Below are 13,427 nucleotides of genomic sequence, written 5' to 3'. Positions count from 1 at the left end.
ATTGTTGAGGTCACTGGTTGAGCAGACACAATTACTGGTTTTGTTGAAGGGATGCTAGATGGAAATACCTTGCCCACCACTTTCGCTTCTTCTTCTGTTGACTTCCTTTCTCCCCCTTGCACCCCTGTGAAAACAGGAGGGGCAGTAGTTGTGGGAAGAAGACTGGATATGCGAAATAGTGGAGCAAGGTGCTTGTTAAGTATGGCTTCAAACTGCACAAACTTCTGGGATAGAAATTCTGGAGTAATCAACGGTGACGAAACCGGTTTCGTTGAGATCTCCTTCAACTCCTTTAACAACTTGATCACACCTTCAAAATTTTCACTTTCAGACTTGGAGATTTGAGTTATTTGAGGACTCAAACCTTCGTATAGCTTGACAAATCGAGTGACAGCATCACAAATGATATTGACCTTCTGATTCAAGGACACATAATCATGTTGAACAGATAGAATTTCCTTTTTCATGTCTTCACGAAGTTCGTGAATTTGGGAGTTAACATCCTCCCTCACTTTCTTGACTTTCTGAACAAAAAGAACATGTCGTTCTTTTGTTATGCTTCGCAGATCCTTAACTTCTCCCATAAAATCAGATCTGAGATTTTTAACACGAAGCTCAGAATTCTGATCTGTGTAATCAACCTTTTCTAAAATAACAGACTCTGAGGCTTTCATCATTCCAGAAACTTTGTTGATTATTCTTGATTCAAACATCTTGAGCATAGAATCAACCTCCAAACTTGAAATAGATGAACCTCCGCCAAGATCAGCTTGGGATTGAATGATGGAGTTCAACTTTTGATTAAGAATTTTGTATTGCTTCATTGTCATTAACATATGATCAGGAAATTCTTCTTCTTCATCATGAAACTCTAGGTCTTCGAATGTTCCACCAAACCCTTCATTATCAGTTTCAGTGGGTGAAGATGGTTTGGGTGTATCAGTGGATTGAGAGGAAAAAATGGAAGTAATTGGTTGATTGATGATATATTCAAAGGTTGGTGAAACAGTGGTTGATGTAAGAGGAATAGTAGATGTTGGTGTAACAGAAACCAATGATTCGAAAGGAGTAGAGATAATTGGACCTTGATCTGCATCTTTCGAACCACCTTCACCCATGTTGACATTTGCATCTGTATCAGATACGTGTGCAAGGATGCCTGAAGTTCGAACCTCCTCAAAAATTGACTTGGCAATCGAAACTTCGGGTGGTATGATAACAGTTTTGTCAGGAATGGAACTTGTAATGATAGAAGTGAACTCTGGAGTTTCTGGTATTCGTTCATCCTCGTCTGTAGACTCAGTAGATAAAACAATCTTTCGAGTCTTCTTCGGCTTCTTCTTTTTCGGTTGTGACAAGTGTTTTGCCATATCTTCTGCTGCTCTTTTCTTGGATCCGGGAGAAACAGGAACAGGTACCTCACGAATTAAAACTCCTTGGTGAGTAATTTGAGGCTTGCGAATCAACTTCTGTGATGGTGACTTTCGTTTGTGAGTGGATTTCATCTTGATTCTTCGAAACATCCCTGTTTTCGAAGGAATAATCACGTTCTCTTGAGTCTCTTCCACTATTGGCTCAATCACTTGTGTTGCTTCAACTGTCACTGCAACATTTTCTGTCTTCTTCTTTGGAGATTTAGAGGATGTTGAACCCTTCGTTTTCTTTTCAGGTGAAGCAGGATCAGCTTTCTTCGACTTTTTGGTCTGCTTTTCTTCGCGTGGCAACAAAATTCCCGTAGGAATAGAAGAATCGAATGTTTTCAGATATGCAATCAAAACAGGATTCGTAGGATCCACCCTTTTAAGCATCGCGTCTGGAATCCGAGCAACGTTTGGAAATTCATCAGCATTGTCAACAACTTCCTTCGGAAAGTGATAAGATTGAAAAGTAACCTTCTCTTCTTCATTTGAAACCAAGATGCCTTCCTTGTTGTAAAAATGTTGCAGAATTAGACTCCAGTACCTAGCACACGAAATGCCATGAACAACATTCGTATGTTCTACTCCTTTTTGGAATTCCTTCCATAGCTGTGTAGAGTAGTCTGCTGGAAGATCATAGTATAAACCAGCCACCATGGCATAAACCTCCATCCTTCCTTTATCTAATCCAACTGTTCTTCCGGTTAAACAACACAAAAATATCCTAAACAAAAAGTTCCATACTTTTGGAAGACCAGACTTCTTAAAGTCACTTATCTTTGACAACGGGGGCTGATATCCCATTTCATTAAACATATGAATTATTTGGGAGAATTGAAATTCAACAAAAGGAGGTGTATTTGGAATGTCAAGAATTTGACAAAACAGTTTCTTGGAAAGCCTAACCTTTTTGTCATTGATTAGGTGAAAAGTAATCGAATCAGAGGCTTTGTTGTATGTGGCAGTAGATCCTGCTTGAGAAAGCCAGGATACTGGAACAGAAAAGGAATTGAACATTGCTTTGGATAAAACAGAGTGTTTTAGAGAAACAATAAGCATCTTGAATGCTTCTGGACATTGAGAAAGTTCACCATCCACATAATAATTGGTAGATTGAATCTTCATAACTGGTGCAGAAGAAGTATCTTCAGTAGAAGGATCGACATTAGCAGTAGTCGCCATTGTTAGGGTTTGAAAAAGATGAAGAACAGAGAATTTGGGAAGTTTTGAGTTTTAATCGCGTAAACGTATAAAGTACTCTTGAACCCCCTTTTATATGTAACCCTAAATGATTTGAATTTGAAGCGGGATGCATTTAATGAGAACCGACGTGGCACCTTGAAAATCAGACCTGTATAGCGGAAAGGTAGCCATGCGTCAAAAAGTGTCTGTCACATCACCTAGAAAACCGGGCAGAATACCATACGTCACGTATACACAGCCTGTCATTATCCCCTTAATAGAATTGTAACCGTTAGAACCCTTCGAATGGAGGCAAGGCTCTTTCACTTTTGGGATAAAAAGCGAAGTCATTTGCCAGATGTTCGAAATCATCAGCCTGAGTTGGTATTACTCAGAACCTCAAGGATTTCGTGTGTGTAATGTGCCAAAGAAAGTTTAGACAAGAAACAACAAATTTTTTTTTGAATTTTGTGATGTTAAAAATTTAATTTGACACGAAGGCAGTTAAACCCCGGACAAAGGTTGCTTCGTTAATCATCAAGAGAGATGATCAACAGCTTGTGTATGTTCCCGTGAATTACAATCGAATACTTTTTGATAAGTATCAAAGGGCTTCTTTTAAGAATGCTTCGTGGGTAGGTTCAAAATTTCGTTACATGTCAACCTAAACATAAGGTGATAAAGTGTAACAGAAATTACTTGTATGACCAGTGTAGTCAGTGACAAGTCGGCTTTGAAAAATTTTAACATGACTAGGACATTCGAATGAAACTCACACGGAAATCATATTCATGAAAAAAATTTGTATACTGGATCTTGTTGGGTAACAAACATCGTGGTTTTCGAATGCTTGATCAAGACCACTCATTCGAAATGAATATGATTTGGAGTTTCGAACATTGGTACAAAAACAAAAGTTTCGTATATATCTGGAACAATGTTCCCCGTCAATTCCTTAATTTGTAAGATTTTTGGGTTTCACTTCCATAACGGACTCATGATGTCAGATCATAAACACAGAGTTTTTATATATCTAAGTCTCGATGGGTTTGATCAGAGACCTCTCAGATATACGTCTTTGTGTGTGATCGTGTAAGAATGTTTTGGATGAAAAAGATTGGTGTAAGACACGAAAAGTACCTCTGTTATGTTTTGGACCAAACAGGAAACTCTTAACTCATTGTGAGAAGAGTAAGGTAGCTCAGAGACTAATGTGAATATAAGCCTGATTGGGAAGAAATTTTCGTACGAAACATTTCATTAAGGCTTTCGTACACACACATTGAGTCATGGAGGCTTTGGACGACATGCAGCAACATGCTTCTAGGGACAACCTAACTAATTCGAATAATGAGAAACATATCAATTCATACGAAAACTTTTACCTGACCCTAAAACTGTCTGCATTGTCCCCTCTGAATCATCATCATAATCTGCAACAAAAGTCTAAAAATAAAAATATTTTTGTTGTTTTGAATTTTTTTTTAAATAAAGACCGAACAAACGAAAATCTTTTTGGATTTTTAATTTTTCGAAAATTTAAGGACAAAATAAAAGAAAATCTTTTTGAATTTTTGATTTTTCGAAAATTTAAAGACAAAACAAAAGAAAATCTTTTTGAATTTGTTGCAAACAGACGAATATTTGGCATTCCTTGAAGAGTGACAAATGTACGAATTCGAAGCGTTCGAAGCGTTGAATATGAACAGTAACCATTAACTTGACGCTGAGAAAAATTGACAATCATGCGAATTCGAAGCGATCGAAGCGTTGACTATGAACAGTAACCATTAACTCAACGCTGAGAAAAATTGACAATCATGCGAATTCGAAGCGATCGAAGCGTTGACCATGAACAGTAACCTCTGAATGCTGAATGACTTTGTGTTATCTTTTATTCAGCGCCTCTGATTCATTCTTTTTTGCCTATCATTCTTCTTTTTCGCATGGAACAGAATTGCCATCGATCATTCCAAGACCTTCTATTATTCGCATTAGAGATTTTTCATCCAAAGCTTTCGTGAATATATCAGCTAACTGATCAGTTGTTTTCACGAAATGTACTTCAATGTTTCCATCCTCCACGTGATCTTTAATGAAATGATAACGAAGAGCTATGTGTTTAGTCTTCGAATGCTGCACAGGATTATGACAAATTCTTATTGCACTTTGAGAATCACAATATAATGGAATCTTTTTCATATTAATTGCATAATCACGCAATTGACTTTGGATCCATATTATTTGCGAAGTGCAAGCAGCAGCAGCCACATATTCTGCTTCAGCTGTGGAAATTGACACACACGTTTGCTTTTTCGACTGCCAGCTGACTAATTTGCCATCAAGAAATTGACATCCTCCACTTGTGCTTTTTCGATCAAGATTACAACCACCCAAGTCTGCATCTGAGTATGCTTGAACGAAGAATCCAGTTTTCGAAGGATACCACAATCCTAACGATATTGTGCCTTTAAGGTAACAAAAAATATTCTTCACTGCAGTAAGATGTGGTTCGCGTGGATTAGACTGATACCTAGCACAATTACACACAGAAAACATGATATCAGGTCTACTTGCTGTTAGATAAAGTAATGAACCAATCATGCTCCTATACAACGTTATATCAACAGCAGGTTTGTCCAACGATGGTGTTAGCTTTATGCCTGTTGCCATTGGTACACAAAGCTTTGTGCTATTCGTCAATCCAAACTTTTCTAACAGATTTTTCGTATATTTTTCCTGATTAATGAAAATCCCTTCTCTGTTTTGACGAATATTCAATCCAAGGAAATTATTGATTTTTCCCATCATGCTCATTTCAAATTTGCTTTTCATCAATTCTTCGAATTTTCTAGACAAAGCAGGGTCAGTCGAGCCAAAAATAATATCATCAACATAAATTTGAACAAGCATTAGATGATTCCCCACTTTCTTTCGAAATAATGTGGGATCAACTGATCATTGTTTAAATTTAGATTGTTTCAAAAATGATGTAAGTGTTGCATACCATGCTCTTGGTGCTTGTTTCAGACCATAAACTGCCTTATCTAAAATATAAACATGATTAGGATATTCTTCATTAATAAAACCTGGGGGTTGTTCCACATAAACTGTTTCTTCAAGCTCTCCATTGAGAAATGCACATTTCACGTCCATTTGATAAACATCAAAATCTTTGTGAGCTGCATAAGCCAAAAATATTCGAACCGCCTCGAGTCTTGCGACAGGGGCAAAAGTTTCTTCATAGTCGATTCCTTCTTGTTGTGAATATCCTTTTACAACAAGTCTGGCTTTATTTCGAATAATGTTTCCATCTTTGTCGGTTTTATTTTTAAAAATCCATTTTAACCCGACAATCGAAACATTTTCAGGTTTAGGAATTAATCTCCAAACCTTGTTCCATTGCATTCTTAATTGTTTTTGGTTCAATTTTAGAGATGAAAACATTAAACATGCAAAATTCTTGATGAGTATTCAATACCTCATTCTTTGCACGAATTTGAGCTCTTGTCAGAACTCCCTCTTGTGGATTCCCAATAACTTGATCCTTCGGATGGTCTCTTGTCCATTTTTCCATGGGTGGATAAGCTGGATCAAATTCCAAAGGGGCATCTTCGTATATTTCATCATTTTCTGAGCCTGCATTCGAACAAGCATCATCAACATTATGCTCCCCCTCAACAACATGCTCCCCCTCAATTTCAGCATTCAATTGTTCTTTCTCCCCCTCGAAAGAATGCTCTTCATCATCTAAAGTATTCGAATCCAATTGCTCCCCCTCCAGTGGACTATCACTCATAGTTTCGCCTTCTTGAGGAATCGATGGTGAATCATCAGTAAGTTTTGAAAATTCTGGTATGTGATTATCAGGAGCATGAACTTCAGCATCAACTACATGATCTGAAATTCCAAAAATCAAATCATAATCAGTATCATCCATTTGTATAGATTCAGTTTCAACTTGTGTTTCTTGTAAAATTGGATGATTCGTAAATCTATGCTCATTTGATTTAACATAATAATCATCGAATGTGAGATTGAACGTTTCTTCCACTTTTCGTGTTCGCTTATTTAACACTCGATATGCCACTGAATTGTGCGAATATCCAAGAAAAATTCCTTCATCAGCTTTTGCTTGAAACTTCGAAAGATGATCCTTGAGATTCATAATAAAACACCTACATCCGAAAACATGAAAAAACTTCACATTAGGTTTACGATTATTCAGAATTTCGTATGGTGTAAGATTAAATCGACGATGAATGAACGATCTGTTTTGAGTAAAACATGCAGTTGAAACAGCTTCAGCCCATAGATATTGAGGTAAATTCGCATATGCCAACATGGTTCTTGCTGCTTCGCATAATGAGCGATTCCTTCGTTCTACAACACCATTTTGTTGTGGTGTATATGGAGATGAAAAATTATGCGAAATTCCTTTGTCCACCAAAAATGAATCAAGAACTTTGTTCTTAAATTCAATTCCATGATCACTCTTGATTTTTCTAACAATCTTCTTCAACGTGGTTTCCATCTTTTTGATAAAGTCAATCATAATTTGTGCAACTTCGGATTTGAGCCTGAGAAAATAAACCCACGTAAATCTGGAAAAATCGTCAACAATAACTAAAATGTACCGTTTATTGTTGAGAGTTGAAACAGTCGAAGGACCACACAAATCAATATGTATCAACTCAAGAGGTGCAATAATTTTCGAATCAATTGTGATTGGATGACCTTGTTTATGTTGCTTGCAAACTTCACAAGCTGCACATAAAGAATCATTGTCAAATTTAAGTACAGGTACACCTCTTACCAGATCTTGTACCACAAGTTTATTTATGTTTCGAAAGTTGAGATGTGAAAGTCTTCGATGCCATAACCAGCTTAAATCAGATGTAGCTTTCGAAAGAAGACATACTGCTGGTTTGCCTACAATTGGATTGATGTCCAAAGTGAACATGTCACCTTTCCTTTTAGATTTCAGTAATATTTCGTTTGTGTTAACATTCGAAATAACACTTCCTTCTTCGTTGAAAAGAACTTGATTGCCAGTGCCCACAACAAGTTGAGAAACACTAATCAAGTTATGTTGAAGACCTTCAACATATGCAACACGATTCACTGTGAATTGTCCATTTGTGATTTTTCCATATCCCATGACTTGACACTTTTGATTGTTCCCAAACTTTACTACTCCAACATTTTTGAGACTTCGAAAATCTCTTAAATTCTCCTTCTTTCCAATCATGTGACGAGAGCAACCACTATCAATGTACCATTTGTTATCATATTTCTCGTCACACAATACCTGCAATCAATGAAAAATTTTTGGTACCCAAGGCTTTTTGGGTCCTTGGAAATTAGATTTCAATTTTGAATGAAATGAAGAACTTTTAACCCAATCACAAACTTTGGTTTTGAGACTATCAATTAAGTTCACTTCATCATCTAAAGGAACTGAAACATAAGTGTTTGATAGTTTCGAATGTTCACTGACTTTTCCCTTCGCATCTTGAGTTTGTGATTGAACAGTCTTCGCTTTTGTGACAGGTCTCCATGTTTTGATTGAGATATTCGAATCCTTAGATGATAAGCTGCCATTCGAAGAAGTATTGACATACTTTTCGTATGCTTCATGAATTTGCTCTTTTGAATATTTATTTGACTGATACATTTTTCCTCTTCCGTCAAGCCAATGATCAATGTTCTTCCTTGAAGTCATTCCTTTTTCCCGTTACGTCCTCATAGTTTCTTTCTTTGTGTAATTAGGAAAATTTGGCTTTTGAGGTACAAAATCAACTTTGGGTTTGGTAACATAAGAGTAAGCATAGGATGTATCAATTTTTGAATTAAAATGTTGACGTTGAAAAACTTTTTGATTTGAATTGGATCTTTCTGAAAAATCTCTTGTTTTGTTAGTTTCAGAAACTTTCAAAAGCTTTGTTTGCTTATGTACTTCAGACCTTGTTTGATTTGATTGAGATGATTGTTAAGTTTTTGAAAAAGAATCATTTTTAACGTTGAAAACCTTTTTGATGGATTGTGATTCAGACTTCTTTTGAGACTCAATAGTTTGCCAAAATATTTTCTTTCGTGCTTGTCTTTTTGAAATGTTGTTTTCCTTTGAAAATTTGTCAATTTGATCTTTAAACTCCTTAGAGTTTAATTTGACAACTTTTTCATTTTCCTTTTCAACACGAATTACTTTCTCTTTTTCAACTTTTGATTTTTCAACCCATTGTTTTTGTGGTTTTTGTCGTTGAAAAATATACGAATTCTTTGTTAAGTTGTTTTCAACTGTGTTTTGATTTGCGAAAAAACCTTCCTCAGTTGTTTTTGAATTATCCTCCTCAACCATCTTCTTGAACTCTGGTTTGATATTCTCAACATTTCCGATAGTTACGAAAACTTGATTTGGAAAAATGACATCATCTGTGCATTTGAAATTTTGAAAAACCACCGTGTTTGTTTCAAGATAATGTTCACCTTTTTCATTCATCACTTTTTCGAACTTTTGTGTATCACCATACACTTGGTCAACAACTATTCGTGGAATTACTTCTTCCTTTGAAGATTTCTTTTCTTTCGAAACTTTCTCTACATCTTCATCATCACTATCATCAGTTTGGTAATCTTTGAGATCCACGAAGTTCATTTCACTAACTTTCGAAGTTGAGGGAATATCAGTTTCTTTCTCAACTATCAAATCCTTAACTTTTTCTTTCCCTTTAGAATTCGAAGCAACATTAACAATAGACAACTGAGAACAATCAACATCTTCAAGCTCACTAATTTCACTAATATTGTCAGAATTATCTTCAATATCAACAAAATTAGATTGAGAATCAGATGATGAATTCTCAGTCTTTTTCAAAATGTGAATTTGTTCAGATTTAGTCAAAGTATCATTTACAATGTTAACTAAATCATTCGAATCAAGACATTCATCAACTTTGACAATTCCATATCTATACTTGTCATTCGGAACTTTGTCAAAATCAGCTATTTCTTTTTCATAGTCATACGAAATGTTATCTACCTTAGCTCTTTCATAAGCTAAAAATGGCAGCAATTTTCTATGTTGTTCTTTACTGATTTCGCATGAATGATGAAGTTCAGTTATTTTCCCATATAATCTTTTAGCAGCATTACAGTAAATGTTTCTTTGTGCTAACAACAGTTTATTATCACTAGATAAATTGTCCCTATCAACCATGATATTCGATATATGAAGTTCTAGACAATCTATCTTAGTGATTTTCGAATCTAATTTCTTCTGTGTCTCTAGCAATTGCATTGACAGCTTCTTAGCCTCATAGCTAGCAGATACCACAATCGAATCAAAATAAGTAACAGTTTCATCAAAAGATACTAATTCAGAATTATAAGCATGTACTGGAATATTAAAAGATTCAAGAATGTTTCGTACCTTTGTGGTCATTGGTGATTTGTCAGCAGCTTTTGATACGAAGCATCTTCCATGCACTTCATATGTTTCCTCCTCTGATTCTTCCTCCATTTTTGCAAACATAGCTCCATGTGTTGGATTTCGCATTTCCTCATCATCTGATCCAGATGATCAGATTTGATAAGTACCATCTTCATCCTCATTCGCACCCTTTGCAACCAAAGACAAATTCTTGGCTTTCGCACGAACCTCCTCCAACTTTTCAGCATAGTACGCCTCATCCTTGACCTTATTCTTTCTTTCATCCTTCTTTCGAAGCATACAATCATTAGCAAGGTGATTAGCACCATTGCAATAATGACAATCAATCCCAACATCTCCCTTTAGCTTCTTCTCAGACTTTCCCTCAACAGGCTTCGAATCTTTCATCTCGTCTTTCTTTTTCTCTTCCCCAACACTTTTACTAAGAAAGTTCCCTTTTGTCTCAGACGACTTTGCCTTCGGATTGAAAGGCTTTTTGAAGAACGTTTTCACACGATTGTTTGAATAAAAGGCAACTGCCTCATCATTTGAGTTCATGATGAACCCTTCATCTTCATCCGAAGCATCTTTCTCAGCATCTTTTTCAGAGATCTTCGAAACCAAAGCTAGTGGACCTCCCAACATAGCCTTCGATTCTTCAGCTATTTCGTTCACTTCGCTTTCATGAGTCTTAAGTTGGTTGTACAAGTCATTCAATGTTGACGTATCAAAGCTCTATTGATTCTTCACCATCATGCTCACACTACACCATTCCTTTCGAAGTCCCATAATAAATATCAGATTGAATTCCATGGCTGATCTGGTGATACCATATCGATTGCATCGATATATCAATTCATTAAGACGATCGTAATAAACTTCAATTGTTTCACCATCTTTCTGTCTGAAGTCCTTCAGCTCCACTAAACATTGCTTCACAGAATTAACTTTCGTCCTCTCACTTCCCTGAAATTTTTCCTTGAGATTGTTCTACATTTCCTTTGCAGTTGTACAACTCCTCACGTAGTTGTAAACAACTGGAGGCAAAGCTCCTCTTAGCTCTCTTACACACCTTTACTCCAGCTTTTTCAGATGATCAGATTGATTTTCAACTTCAGAGTTTCCAGAGGAAGAACCAATTGGTTGAACATTCGATGGTGGATTGAGATTGCCAGAAATGCAATTCCACAGTTCTTCATCCAATCCATTGAGATAATCCTGCATAAGATCAGCCCACTGATCGTAATACTCAGGGATGAGCATAGGAATTTTGGTGGATGATCCTAGAAGATGAGAAAATGAAGTCATGGAATTCAGATTGAATGACGCCATTGTTGTACGGAATAGATCCTTGAGAATTTTTGAAGAAACTTTGAGAATTTGACAACAAACTGTATGATTCAAATCACAATCACTCTTAGAACACTCGATTCAATGAATTAAGTGTAGAATCGAATCACAGACTTAGATCTAAACAATTTTTCACTTTCAAAAAGTGCGGAAACCTTTGAATCAAAAAGTTGACTCAAAAACCTTTTGAACAAAATGAAAATCAGATCAGAGATATGATTCCTGCTCTGATACCAATTGATGAGACAATGAATCAAGTATTGAACGAATTAGAGTGTAAATTCAAAGTAGAATTGAAAGATTTGAACACCGATTTAATATGATCTGTTTGGCTCTATTACGCTTTTGCAAATTTTACAGAGTACAATGAATATTCTGTAAAGACTTCGTTACTAAGACACTAGTAACCACTCCTATTTATAGAAGAGAAAAGCGTACAAAAAATATACTAAGGACTAAACATGAAGCTTTGAATATTATGCCCTAGTAAAATACATTACAAAAATGTTCGAAGACCCTAAATACAAACTTCGACTATTACAACATTTCGACCCTAACACAATCTTTCGTTTGTTTAAAATTTGCACGCTTCATCCCTAATGTCGTTAACCAGACATAAAAAGACAATTTTACAATTATCTATTTCTTTTTTATTTAACTTTATTTGTTAGTTATATTTAATTAATTACATATTTATTGGTTTATTTAAAGTAATGAACCCCAACTCATAACCCTCTTTATCACTCTCTTCATCCAAACACCATTCCTAACAAATAGAAGTCACATCTCCTACCACCACTATACCTCCGACCTACACTCTTCGACCAACCACTACCCACCATCGCCAACCACCTTCCACCGCTCACGTCTACCGATACTCTTACTCTCACCATTCACCACCGAACAACTAAAAATCCAGAAAAAAACCCAAAAAATCTCACCATGGTTATAGATGTTTTCTTGCTCAACAGGAATTGTTCCAGCAGTAGCTAAACTGATCCAGTGTTCTTGAATTTTACTTTCGTATAAAATCATGGCGCTATCACCACCAACCATATGTGAAACTAACAATAGAAGTCTTAGAACTACTGTAATGTTGGGAACAATTATATTGATATGCTTTGCAGATCTACAACAACGAATAAGATTAGGAAAAAAACGAGCACTTGAGATGCTCCGAGGAGTAAATTGTCTACATCTTTGAAAAAATGTTCAGTGAGTACACCAAAACAATGGACAATGCATATGGGTATACTCACTATCCCTTCTTTAGTTGGGACCCCTGATAAACCAAGAACTTTTGAAGAACTTGAAGGTAGGGGTACACTAACAGGAAACACATCAAAATTTGTAGAATGAAATGAGATATAGATACTATTCATTATCAAATCAAACCAGCAAGCGTTTGCTAATTCCACCAACACTTGAACTGGTTCCCCGATTACCCACCAACAAACATCAGAAAAGATGAAGGGTTTCGACCACTAGCATCCCCTTTCACCTCCAGCAACCTCTATTGACAAAAGATTTGTTTTTAGAGGCCAAATCTGTGAACAAAGAAAAGAGAGATGAGTTGTTTTCCCGAGTATAGATCTGAAAACCCTAAATAGTGCCTGACGACGGCACACATGTACGATAGTCGAACGTAGAAGACAATGTTGATGCCAGAGATGGTGGTAAGCGAACCTGTAAATCGACAAATGATCTAGTAAGGTAAGATATGATAGTAGTGTAGATATGAGACGATCCATTTATTGTCGAAGTGCAGATCTCCGACGAAGATAGTGATGGTCTTCTTTCTCTCAGCATTCTCCAATGATGGTCTTCCCTCTCTCTCCGTAGCTCCAGCAGCTAAACATAAAAGACGAACTGATGAAGATGAAGGGTGTTGGTGGGGGCTAACGTAGAGGTTAAGGATTTATGGTGGTGGGCTTCATTTTTTGTTTTTCTTTTAAATTGTTAATAATAAACAAATTAAAAATAAATCAAAAAACAAATGGAAAGGATAACATAGTCATTTTAAGTCCGTCAGAGACGGTTTGAGT

General features: G+C 36.1%; 1 long non-coding RNA gene across 1 annotated transcript; it reads right to left on the bottom strand.

The window, feature by feature from the left end:
* Nucleotides 1–12,468: 12,468 nt before the first annotated feature.
* Nucleotides 12,469–13,278, bottom strand: LOC145134217 (uncharacterized). Its single transcript, XR_013719014.1, has 2 exons — nucleotides 13,069–13,278; nucleotides 12,469–12,929 (listed from the first exon to the last, which is right to left on the bottom strand). It is a non-coding gene; the product is annotated as an uncharacterized LOC145134217 (long non-coding RNA).
* Nucleotides 13,279–13,427: the final 149 nt, after the last annotated feature.

The sequence above is a fragment of the Lactuca virosa genome, chromosome 8, assembly GCF_052849685.1.
Source record: "Lactuca virosa cultivar CGN04683 chromosome 8, Lactuca_virosa_CGN04683_v6, whole genome shotgun sequence".
In the NCBI taxonomy this organism is placed as follows: Eukaryota; Viridiplantae; Streptophyta; class Magnoliopsida; order Asterales; family Asteraceae; genus Lactuca; species Lactuca virosa.
The sequence above is the reverse complement of the archived record's forward strand: the minus strand, read 5'-3'. Positions and strand labels throughout refer to the sequence as shown.